This window comes from Camellia sinensis, chromosome 4 (genome assembly GCF_055761805.1).
Source record: "Camellia sinensis isolate YWXY chromosome 4, ASM5576180v1, whole genome shotgun sequence".
Taxonomy (NCBI): domain Eukaryota; kingdom Viridiplantae; phylum Streptophyta; class Magnoliopsida; order Ericales; family Theaceae; genus Camellia; species Camellia sinensis.
In genome coordinates, this window is record NC_138964.1 from 37,104,835 (window position 1) to 37,116,747 (window position 11,913).

The window sequence follows — 11,913 nt, forward strand, 5'->3', positions numbered from 1 at the left end:
CTAGATGCTCCTATTCACAGCTTGAGCGCACAAATGACCGCTCAAGCGGTCAAACAATTTTGGCTTCAAGGGTGCTGCCCCTTGACCCCGCCTGGGTGCTGGCCCCTATGCTTCCACGAGCTGACCAGGCAACTCGATCCCCACACATAGTCAGCAAAGTGGCAAACACAAAAGGATCAAGATCATAAACTCCTTTTCATAGGCATAATTTATAGCAATTTCGGTTTTAACTCGACCCTTTTTATCATTGACTCGAGTTTCGTGGTGTCGTAGTGTTGTTCATGTCCTTTTCCTTCATGTTTCTTTGAGTTTGGCTATTGGATTGTAATGGTTTCATTTGGAACAGGTTGGTTGCTTGATTTTCAAACTTTTGTTGCCCAGAATTTTACTCTTCCACTCGAGCGGCGCTTCTTGCGCTTGAGCGGACTTTGCGAACTCTCAGTAATTTTACAATTCTACGTAACTACTGGGAGGGTGTATTCTATACTCGAGCGGTGCTTTTTGCACTCGAGTGGCCTTTCTTGGCCTTGAGCGCTTGTCTATTGTCTGTAAAACTATTGAAAGTGTGCATTCTGCGCTCGAGCATCACTTCTTTTACTTGAGCAGTGAATGCACACTCGAGTGTCACTTCTTGCGCTCGAACGGACTGTGCGTATGTCAGTTCGTAGCAACACCTTTTTACATCACTTTTTTATATCTTTTTTCTCAAAACCCTTGATCTAGAGCTTCTCTCTACAAAACTCACACTCTCCTTACATTTTCACCTAGATCTGTTGGTTTCTCTACCGTAGTGTCTTTGGAAAAGAGGTAGAGCATCTCAAGAGCTTCACTTTGGTCCGAACAAAACTTGGTTTTGGCATTTTTGAAATTTCTTCCTTGCTTTGCTCGTCCTGCAAACTTGAGGCAGAGATTTTCTACACTCTCTATGGTTTTTAACTTGGTTATTTGTTGTTCTATAAGTAGTATGGTGATTTTGGAGGATTTTGAATAAACCTAGGATTTTCGTTTAAAATCAAAAGAGGGGTTTTCAAATGTATGTATTAAAAATGGTCATGGGAGTAAATGTGAGGTTGCGTTGTGATAAATTTGTTGATTTTGATACTCGAGATGGATTTTGGAAGAAAAGGGAGTTTTGCCCTAAAATGTCTCAAATAATTGTTTTGTATAAATAAATGAAATTGGTATTGGGAATATGAGATTGGATGAATGTCGATATGAATGGTGGAGTTAAATATGTGTTACCTCTCACCTATGGAAGTTTGGATAATTTATTTGTCTTGGAGATTGTATATCTGTTTGGGCTATCAGTAGAGGATAGCTATGATTGTTGTAGAAATTGCATGACGATTAGGTCAATTAAAACTAATCTCTTATTCATTGTCATTGAATATGACTATGTTTTTGATACATTGTAAATATATGATGTTTGGAAGAAGAAAAGGGATGTACTCCATATTTGGGAGAAGAAAGGAGATGGACTCGATTGAATTAAGTTGGCCTGTGTGTCCAAATTGAAAGTCCCAAAAATCACGCGAATACATAGGTGTCGATTCCTGTAGACGAAATATTCATAAAATGGCAAATGGGAGTGTTTGTATAATAGTTATGTTGGTTAGGGACCCACTGAGTTGCATACTCAGTTTGGTTGTCTAAATAAGACAGAAATGACACTTGAATTGAGATAAAATGGATTGAGATATAAATTTGACATAGTAAGATTTTGCAAAAATGTTGTGAATGATTTTTATCATGAACATTGTATTCGCTTATTACACTTATATCATTGTTAAGATTCATATATTGTGTTAGATTATTTATGGTGGGCTTTAGCTCACCCTATATAGGAAAAACATTTTAAAGTGTTGGTGATATGCCTCCACCAAGGCAATAGCTTGGCAGCAATCGGAGTTGAAGGCTTCTCTTTTGTGTATTATGTTATTGTTTTGATTCAAGCTAAGGGCTTTACATGTATTGGATTTATATCTGCTTTTGTTGTAACCAAACATGGTCTTGGAAAGATGTAAGCCTATAGGGCATTTATTTTGTTAAACTCTTTTGTACCATTAACTCTTATGAAATGAAAGAACATTACACTCTGATTCATATTGTTTTTTACATATGGTCTTGAATGGATTTATGGCATTTATTTCGGGGCGTGACAACTTGGTATCAGAGTGTATTGGGTTTGAATACTTTGGGTGAAGTGGTTATTGCCACAACGGGTTTGTCTCGCTTGATAGAGACTTCAGTATATATGATGTGCGTACATGATAACAGGCTTATGCAGTTATACAGGTATGGGATTTAGTTTCTAGGATGTCGATTGAGTCTACGGGTTTCTAGAAGTCCTATTAGAAGAGCATTTGATCACTGCTGTTTGTAATTGGAACTTTTGCAATGTTGGGTGACAATCATTATCTGGAAATGAAACTCATATATGTTTATATGACAATGTGTTTATATGGAGTGAATTACTGTTGTCCACTGCATTAGGACGCAAGCAAGTTAGTTTCTTTACATTTGTAAATGTGCTAATCTCTAGTGTTACCTTCATTAGGATGTTAGGACGCAGATGTAGTGGTGGTAGGTATGGTAGGCCTAGGAGGCATGAGGTGTCTTTACCGGATGATATATCGGCTCAAGAAGAAGGGGTTGGTCAGGCCAATGTAGTCAAACCAGTGGGTCAACAGGCCATGGATGCCTTAGCCCACGAAATGGCCAGAGCATTGCGGGATTCTATGAACATTCTCAGAGCTGATAATCAAGTCCAAGCCCAAGGAGTTGAGGTAGGGCCGTCTTTCTTGAAGCGGGACTTTTTCCAGTCGAATCTGAATGAGTTGGGTGATCCCAAGGAGCCACTAAAGGTGGGTGAGTGACTAGAACAAACAGTGAAGACATTCGAGATGCTTGGCATCAAGAATAACCAGTTGAGAGTGACCTTGGCATCCTTCCAACTGAAGGGAGATGCGGGTCAGTGGTGAAAGTATGCGCATGGGCGCATTACGATGACCTAGGAGGCTTTTTTTAGTGCCTTCCAAGATAAGTTCTTGCCTCTCTCAATTCGGGAGAAGTTGAGAGATCAGTTCTCCAAGCTTGTGTAGTTGAATACTCCAGTAGCAGAGTTTGAGGCCACAATTACTAGATTGTCGAGGTTTACACTAGAACTCATGGTGAGTGAGGTGCGCTGTTGTTTAGAGTTTCAGAAAGGATTGAAGACTGGGCTATTGTTCAAAGTGGCTAGGTCAATGATTAGAGAGTATGGACCCCTTGTAGAAGCGGTGGCTCATCTAGAGACCGTAATGCAGATGGAGGAGGAGAGGATGGGGGGCTCCAAGAGCAGTCAGGATATTTAGTGGGACAGTAAAAGGCAGAGGAGTTCTAACCCACAGCAGCCCTAAAGAGCTCAGTCAAGGTCCACTTTTCCAATACCGAGTTCGGGTTCTGGAAGAGGTGGTCATGGAGATGTCACTTGTTTCAAATGCGGTTAGTTAGGCCACAAGTCTCCAGCTTGCTCACAGAGAGGAGAAGGGCAGCGGTTTGCATTGTCTTCAGCTCGTTCTCAGAGCCAAAGTCAGAGGAGAGGCCAGCCGCTCACTTGTTATCAGTGTGGGTAGGCGAGGCACATGAAGAGGTTATTTCCACAGTTGGGCGGCACACATGGTGCGTCTGGTTTGAGGCAAACATAGAGCCACCGGCCAGCACAGTTAGCACAGGCCTCGAGGGCCAATCAGGGAGCCTCCTTGGCTCAGTCAATGTATTAGGCTTATGCTTCGAGGAGTGAGCAGGTTGAGTAGAGACACACAGGTGTAACAGCGCCCGCGTGGGGCCTCGATGCTACAGTTCGGACTCGATTTGTGTCACGGTTCTAAATCTGAACCAAAGAGTCCAAATCTGGCAAATCGTTTTGAGAAACAGATTTTTTGAAAAAAAGTAGTGCCAAACATGGACTGCTTTGCCAGATACAGAGTCGCCACCTAAATATTTTTTTTTATGGGAGAATTTAGGAAACCCTGACTCGGTGCCGAAGGCCACATGTCCGTCATCACCGGAGTTGTCTCGGCTCGGGAGCTTGGGTACGATCGGGGAAGGTCAGCTATGAGCACCCCCTTTCGCCCGGTCCGAAGACCGGCCTCTACTAACCATGATATCCGTTTTTGAAAACTTTATGTGTTCTTAAACCAATTGTTAGCCTAGAATTACTATGTTATGCGCGCAGCAAACAAGTATAGACTAGATTGCCTAATTTGGAAATAAACATTGCATATCCGTTTGGTTTGAAAATGCTTTGGAATTTGCTACTCGCAAGTAGGCTAAAATACGGATTTCAACGAGTTTTTCCAACTCAAACAACCCAACCTTCACCCACAGGCATTCAAAGCAGTTTAACACATAAGCATCTAGCCACATGTTAAGCATGCTGTTATGGCAACATTCACACTCATGCGATATGCTAAAGCAGAAATACTTACATAGTACTCCGTGCCAAAACAAAGAACTTGTTAGCAAACATGCATGATCCAAGTCCATGTGAAGTGCCTAATGCATCGCATACAAAATGTTGCTAGAATAGGCTCGGCTATCCTAAACATGTCATGTGAAAATGCACAATTATCACGTATTCAGTTTGAAAATTGAAGTATTGATGCAATTAGCGTGATGTACCGAGCCTAATGCATGTAATACAAATGCATGGATGCACGCATGCATAGCATAAGGTATGCTAAAATAAATGTGACCTAATACTAACCATCAAAGCAGGTAAGTAAAAGGGAAGAAAGAAGTGGGGATTGGAAGATATTCACACACCCACACACACTTATTACAGATTTGCCCTCGCTCGGAGGGACCGAATAAATATTACAAATTAATTAACTACGCAAGCTAATTAATATTACAAATTAACTAATTTAATTAACAAATTAAATTAAATTAATTAAAGCAGGAAAGCGTCTCGGGAAACGCGCCACCATGCACAAGCTGCCTCTGTTTTCCTTCCTTTCCTCCTCTGGAGGCTGTCAAAGCCTCAGGACTACATCCTTGGACAGAGGGGATCATCACCGGCTGAATGGAACTTCCACCGGCAGTGTGGTATGGCCATCGGCACAAAATAGGGTCTGTCGGCAGAGAAAAATGTGCCGGTCGGCACATTACACTGCCGGTCGGCAGAGTATTCCTGTAGAACTTGCAACTCACAGCAACAAAGGGCAAAACAAGGCATGGCAGCATATTTCAAGGCATGTATGCATCAACCATGTCTCTTATCATTGTGATGACTCAAAGGGACATGTGCCTCGGTTCTTGGACCACCAATCATGCATTTCCATGCATGGTGGCCCAAAGAACCGAGTATGCATCTTTGATTTCAAATGTATGCACACCAATCAAACAAATAAGGCCCAATTCCTATCACCAATTCAAGGAACAAGGCATGCATGCGAAATGCAATGCAACCTAGGCATACAAGCTAGGAATGCAACATGGCATGGCAATCAACTCATGCAAGCATACAAGCATGCATATGGCAATACAAATGAGTGCAAAGATGGACTTAAACATGAATTAGGCGGCTCTAAAAAAGGCCTAAAACAGTAGCCAAAGTTCTATGAAATGAAGGCTAAATGGCATGCACACACACATGCACATAAGGGCCAACACTTAAGCACAAATCAAACAACATTCAAGCACACTTGAAAGGAGGAAACATGGATAATTGGCATGCAACACGAGCCCTAAAATCATGTTAGGATGGTGCCAAACCAAGCAACAAAATCAAGCCAAAACATGCAACAAATAGTCCAAGTGTTCAAAGCAAATCAATAAGGCATTGAACTACACTTAACATGACCAAACATGGCATGCATTATACAACTAAAAAACAGATTTTTTAGCATGTTAAAACAAGGCCAAAGGACTCCTTAGATGGCACCTAAGTGGCTCAAATTCAAAGGCATGCAAAGGCACCAAAACATGGAGCATTGCAAAACATGCTTTCAAAGCATTAAAGAGACATGCAAGGCAATCCAACAAGCATGGAAATGGGACTGAAATAGCATGTAGGATGATTCCAAATCATCAAAACAATGCAAAGATGGCATGCTACACATGCACACACTCAAGGCCAACAAGCCCAAATACAAAGGAGCTATATAATGCATGCAAAGATCAACCCAAACGACTATGGACAGAGCTAAAGCATGGCAAAATAAGCACATAAACTTCACAAATACAAGCCTAAAACATGCTCCAACTAAGGCTAACAACCTAAGGCACATTAAGGCATAAACATGGCATTACATGGCAACTATGCTAAGCATGCATGGAGTTCCAAAACCAACTTGAAATCATGTTATATCATGGATATATAAGCATGAAAAACAAACCAAACATGCTCAACACACACTCAAGCATAGGCTTCTTTAAGAGGCCAAAATGTGCCCTTTTCAAGGACAACAAGGAGAGGGGGTGGCCCTCTCCTTCTTGGGACTTCAAAGCATCATCTTCACCACTGAAATCCCTCAAGATTTCAGTGGTGAAGAGACCTCAACACCAAAATCCCGGAGCTAGCACAAAATGGCTCAAAATGAGGCCTTTTGAGGCCTAAGGGTGGTCAACACCCCTCAAACAACAAAACACTCTTAATAAACAATAAAGAGGGCCTAAAAACAGAACTTTTTTATGTTATACAACAAGCACAAAAACAGCTCTAAGATAGGTATAAAATCAAAGCAAAAATAAGGGAAAAAGGGACTAGTTTCTTACCCTTGTAGTCCTCTTCAACAATGGTGCTCCAATGGCCTTCTTGAGCTTGAATCTAACACCAAAATCTCAAAACACACTCTTTGGAACCTCAGCTCCAAGAGGAAGGTGAAACACTAGGTGTTTGTGTGCAATAGTAAGGCACAAAACACCTAGTGTGCAAAATGAGAGGGAAATAGAGATAGAAAGTGTATATCTAACCCTAACCCTAGAAAAACCAGAGCTCTTCTCTGTATTTCTCTCCCTCAAAAATGTCTAAGCTCTCTTCTTTTTGCCTTTTTAGAGAGAGCTCTCTCTATAAGCCTCTTGTAAAGCTTACAAGACAAGCTTTGCAAGAGGGAGATCCCTCCATACACGTGTATGGAGGGGAGCAAAAGTTATACAGCTGTCCAAAAATATCTACAAAAGCAGATGAACAGCAATCGGCCGGCAAAAAATGCCATCTTGGCCAAACAAAGTGCCGACCGGCACAAAAAAGTGCTGACCGGCAACAAATAGTGCCGACCGGCAAACTAAATTGCCGGTGGCAGCAAAAACCAGCCGGTGGCATCTAGCCACTGCCGGTGATGGGTGGGGATGGTCTACAAGCCCCCACCCTGCCTCTCAAAGGCAAGATGCAAGTGTTTGGTGCAAAACCAGACACTAAACGGTCGAGTTCGGGGATCCTGAGGCGGGGCGCGCGAGCCGAGACCTCCGGGAACTCCAAACGAACACAAACATGGATAATCACCGAGTGTTCAAACGGTGACGTCCAAGTCTTGAGGATGGTCAAAAATGGGGTGTCTACAGTTGCCCCTCTTTGACAGAACTCGAAAGTCATAACAATGACGGGAGTGAATGTCAAAGCCCAGAGACGACCCATTTTTGACAAGGCCGAAGACTCAGACAAACATGCAATACAAATAAGATATGCGCCCGGAGGCAGGGGCAAAATGCAAGACAATGCACGGAGCCGAGCATAACTTATGATCATGCAAAGAAAGCTGTAACGAAGCAAACATGCAACAGTTTTAAGCTAGCATGCCAAACTACACTACAATGCAGAAAGGATGTAAGAGAATTATGGAATTCTCAAAATGTCTCACTCGGGAGATACAATACCTGTCCGGTTCGTCTGGTCGCACCAGCTTCAAATGAACCGTACATACAATATCGTGCCTGAAAAGAAAACAAACTTAACAGGTATAATATGGTTAGCAACATGCATGACAATGCAAAATGGATGCAAAACGAAATGCAATATATACAAAACAATGTATAAACAATGCAAATGAAGATGCAATGTAATTGAAACAATGCAAGCTACATGCAAAGCATTTGGATCGTGATCCAATCACGAGCGGTTCGAAACCACACCTATGTCAAATAGATTGATGGAGGTAACAAGTCTGTCTACCATAGAACGGTCAACTGAACTATGAGTATTGTAGACAGACGCAAGAACAAGCATTGGGTGGAATTGACATAAGTGGGGAAACAACCCGCTGGAGGAAGGACTACGATCCTAATGCCGGATGCAAAAATTACACTACAATGTAATGGATAGATATGGCACGCAGGCCAAACCAAATCTTGCCTAGGAAAGGCATGCATACATACAAGCCATGTGTAACACAGAAAAGGTGCCGCAACCCTCAACCAACATATCAACGTGGAATCGGCGCGATACACATACAGAACTGTGTTCTAACATGAAAAGTAAGGGCACATACCAGACCAAGCTCAACATGGAAAGGCGCAAGCCAAAGGCGGAAGGTGATGCAATGAATGCATGCAATCTACAATGCAATATTTACAAATATGCAATGGAATGGATACAATGGATATGGCATGCAAGCCAAACCAAATCTTGCCTAGGAAAGGCATGCACACGTACGAGCCATGTGTAACACAGAAAAGGTGCCGCAACCCTCAACCAACATATCAACGTGGAATCGGCGCGATACACATACAGAACTGTGTTTTAACATGAAATGTAAGGACACATACCAGACCAAGCTCAACCTGGAAAGGCGCAAGCCATGGATGGAAGGTGATGCAATGAATGCATGCAAACTACAATGCAAATGCATGACAATGCACTATGATGCAATGACTATGATTGTAACTTTCCCTATCTTACCAACAGGGTGATATACTAGGTTGGTTCAGTATCTAGAACTGAGGCGTAGACATGCCGCCTCAACCTATGGGGCTTCCATACAGATTTCAAGCCGAGGGTAAACCTCTGGGTATTTAAACCAGACTTTAGTCTCGGAACTCCCGAACCTTTGCGTTCTAGGCATAAGCCGTTCGAACTCTAGTTTCCACCGTCCCAGTTGGTCTTCTAGGAACTCATCGCAAGCACAGACAGGTGGCTTTACCAGACCACCGAAAAGTCGTTCGGGCACGACAAACACCGAAGGAATTGCACCTTCAGAGGATTTAAGGTCTCCTAGACCGGGATGCAAAATGTATGCATGACAATGCATGTTTTTGTTTGTTTTTTTTGAAATGCAAATGATGCAAGTGAAATGCATGTTGCATGGAATGCGTGACAACACGCGGCTCAAGAAGTGCACGGCAATGCGAACACTAAAGGTCTTACACCTTCCAAGGATTTAAGGTCTCCTAGACCGTACGTGTTTAAGGTCTCGCCAGACCATGCGTGTTTAAGGTCTCGCCAGACCGGCGGTATTTACAAGACGCGTGACAATGCGCTGAAGGTTTCGCACCTCCAAAGGATTTAAGGTCTCCTAGACCGTGCGTGTTTAAGGTCTCGCCAGACCATGTGTGTTTAAGGTCTCACCAGACCAGCGGTATTGCACGACGGTATGATGCGCAAAATAGCGCAATGCGTTAGGCAACGCAAGTGCACAGGACAGTGCGATGGAATGCATGCAAAATGCAATGAGATGCGCAAAACAGCGCGAAATTGAAATGCACAAAACAGTGCAATGCGCAGAACAGCGCGAGGTTTGAAATGCACAAAACAGTGCAATGCGCAGAACAGCGCGAAGTTTGAAATGCACAAAACAGTGCGATGCGCAGAACAGCGCGAGGTTTGAAATGCACAAAACAGTGCAATGCGCAGAACAGCGCGAGATTTGAAATGCACAAAACAGTGCGATGCGCAGAACAGCGCGAAGTTTGAAATGCACAAAACAGTGCGATGCCAAGTGTGACATGCATGCCACACTGAGTGTAAATGGGCTTAAATGCGCAACAACGCACGTATTCCAGAATGCATCACAATGCAAAGGGGTGCGTGTTGCAACGCATGTAACACGTGCATAACAATGCAAATGTGTGGCGCATGACAGTGCAATGTAATGCACCGAAGTAGTGTGATGAGTTCGTGCAACACACATGGGGCAACTTTTGAATTCAAAAAGGATACAAAAAGGATACACCTTGTACGAATTCGAGTGCCACGCACTGGAGACACGGCCCGCGGTCAGAACGGAGGCCGGTTGAGCGTCGGAGATGCACTTTCTTGCACTTTCTTGAGCTATGAAGACCACAAACTTCTCAAATGGCCTAAACAAGGCTGTGGGAACCCCACCGGCAGTAAGGGGAGGCCACCGGCTGGCCATCAGCACAAAAACAATTCCATCGGCACAAAAAAGTGCCGGCCGGCACAAAACATTGCCGACCGGCAAACAGTTCCTGAATCGGGGCAGTTCTGTCTTTTCACCTCGAGTGTTATAAAATAGGGCTTCAAGCCCTATTTCTTCACTTCTCCACCGCCGAAATCCTTTGCTCTCTCTCTCTAGAGTGCTTCTTTCTCATTTTTCGCCCGTTTCTTCGCGTTCTACGCTCGTTTCGTCGTCGGATTCGCGATCCTCTTCGCGTTTCGGACATTTTCCACCGATCACATTCTCGTTTCGGTGCCTCGTTCGGCGTTCTCGCCTTCTCGGGGTTTGTTCCCCTCACTTTCCTCTTCATTTCCGTGCCTTTTCACATTCCGGCCTTCCCGGCCATTTTCGACCCTCTCAGGAGTTGACTTTTCGGTTGACTCTTCGCATTCCGGCTCGGTTTTCCCTTTTCCGACCATTTTCACACCATTCTCTACATGGCGGACGACATTCCACGTGGCGGGACTCCCCCGGACCACGAGATGGATCCCGGGCTCGAGCTCTTACCACTGAGCGAGCGCCCGTTCGACCCGGCGACCTACCGGTCGGCGATTCACGTTCTGCCCCCAGACGGCCTGCGTCAGTTCCGGAGTTTCGAGAGGTACGCGGCCCCTGAGCTACTGCTGCGTGAGCCTACCTCCCACCTTTCATTCGGCACTCCCGAGGTAACTCTTCATCTTCTGCTTTACTTTCTGCAATGTAGGATACAAAACTGCCATAGTTAGCTGTATTCTTTAATTGCTGAAACCTGATATGCCGTAGACCGTAGTTGACTGTAAACATACATACAACTGATATCTGCTTGAGACTGACACATGCACCCACACTGCACTAGCCCTGAATTACTCAAACACACGGCACACACTGCATTCTACTGCACATACACTGGTACCCAGTATTTGTCTGAATCTGTCAAATTTGCACACATGCTACATCTGTTCTGGAACACCCAAACACGCTGACACAGCACACGTATTTTCTGTAAGCACACCGGCACCCGGTATCTGCCTGAATCTGACAAACTTGCATACATGCCATATCTGTCTTTTCAAAATTGCATTTTGAATGTTGTCTTGCCATTGTCGTTTTCTGTTTGCAGGAGGGTTCCCATACCATTCGCGGGTATGGGAATACTGGTGCACGGGAGTGGTATGACGAGCTCCCTGATGCGGTCCAGCGCATCGTGGATCGGGCGGGCTTCGGCACCTTCTGCCGAGGGCTCTCTAGGTTGTCCACCTGCAGACCTCTTCTTGCCGCTCTGGCGGAGAGGTGGTGGGACACCACCGATTCTTTCCACTTTTCTGCCGCAGGGGATATGACGATGACCCCTTATGACTTCTCGATGCTCACAGGCATCGGGGTAGGGGGTGATCCGATCCCCTTCGACACTGACATGGATGAGTGGACCGCCGCTCAGGTCCATCTACTGGGAGAGGCCCCACCGCTAGCTCGTCTAGGCTTCGTGCGGTACTCCTGGTTCGAGGCACAGTTCAGGGTCCAGCCCGTATTGGGGGAGGAGGTGCAGATGACTCCGGAGGAT